Below are 1,691 nucleotides of genomic sequence, written 5' to 3' on the forward strand. Positions count from 1 at the left end.
GCGCCCTCGGCTCCGTTTCCGCCCCGCCCCGCACGCCGTGGGCGGGCTCTCTGGAGCCGTCGTTCCCCGCGCTGCTGCCCGTCACAGGGGCGCGGGCTTTGTCCGCCTTGGACTGCGTCTGGCCGCTGAGACGTGGGCGGGCGCGTGGGTCGAGAGTCCCAGCCGCGCGGGGGAGCTCCGGGCTCCAGGCTTTCGGAGTAACCGGGGTCTGGGCGGGACCAGAGCGGGAGGGGCGGAGGACAGGGCAGCCCCGCCCCGCGGCCGAAACCCCGCTTTGAGGCTGCGGGTCCCTCCACCCGCCCCGTCAGTTACGTAAGTGCCCCTATTTATACGTCTCAATATTTTCAAGGCACACAAGAATGCATAATACATTAGCACTGTGGCGAAATTAGAAAATCCAGAGCAGCCAGCCCCTTTCGCGGAATCCAGCACCTCAAAGCCAACCACCTGTAAACCCGTTGGAGGGCCTCCTTTACGTTAAAAAAAATTTCAAAATGCACTTTAAAAGATAATTCTAAACATTTAGAGATAGCCACGAGCTCCACCCGCCTTCCAGTGGCAACACTTCCACGTTCGCATATCTCCTTTCGGTTTGTGGCAGGTGACCCGAAGGCAGTCATGGGCTCCACACACTCTCTGTGTGTAATTTAGAGGTTACCTATAGAGGAAGGAACGGTCCCTGGAGCCACACGGTCTGAGTCCACCAGCCTACCTCTGCTGGGTGACCTTGGGCTGGTTACTTCACCTCTCTGGGCCTCACTCTGTTCATCTGAGAAGTGGGGATAATACTAGTGCCCATTAGATAGGACGGTTGTAGGATCAGTGACCTAATACTCCTAAAGTACATCAGAGGCAGTCAAGAAATGTGTCAGTTATTGTTTCTGAGGTTTTCTGCATGTATCAAGGGTAATGAGCAGTAATCATGTAAATACATAATTTGGTCTTTTCATACTCCCCACAGCTCCCCACTCCTTTCCCTTGTTTTTATTTTTAACCAACCAATGGCTTCAACAAATAAGCCACTAAAGGTCTCTGTTCCTCAGTTTCTTCCTCTGTAGAATAAAGATAATATTAATAGCATCACAGGGATGTTTGAGGATTAAATGAGATGCTGTGAGAGGTGAATGTGTAGAATTGTTGAGTACCACACCTGGTGCCTGGTGTGTATTTCGCGGCTAATGACATAAATAGCTGGTCTTACCACTGGTGTTGTCCATGCCCACAGGGAAGCCCCAGGGCTTAGTCAAACTGGACTGGGACTACAGAGAAGGAAAGGATCCCAGGAATCCTGAGTACCAGACCTTTTTTTTTGCCAGTGGAGGAAACTGAGTCCTGGAGAGGGAGAGTGGCTTGCCCAAATGAAGCTCCTTCTACCTCCCCATGCAGCTTCTCGATTCAGTCTAATTAAATGCAGCAAATACAGGAGGAGATCTCCTCCTTGCAAAACTGAGTAAAAAATATTCTCTTAAAATAAATCCTTGAGATTAGCTAGGAAAATTGTGAAAGAGAAGAATATTCAAGTGAGACTTGTATTTTCTTACATCAGCCTGTACATAAAGCCACTGGAATCTAATCAGTAAGGTGCTGATAGAGGAATGGATGAATACATGAGTGTAACAGAAGATGGAACCAAAATTAAATCCCAGAATATGTGTTAGTTAATTTATGACAAACATAATAGCTTAATTCAG

Source organism: Tursiops truncatus, chromosome 5, assembly GCF_011762595.2.
Source record: "Tursiops truncatus isolate mTurTru1 chromosome 5, mTurTru1.mat.Y, whole genome shotgun sequence".
NCBI classification, from domain to species: domain Eukaryota; kingdom Metazoa; phylum Chordata; class Mammalia; order Artiodactyla; family Delphinidae; genus Tursiops; species Tursiops truncatus.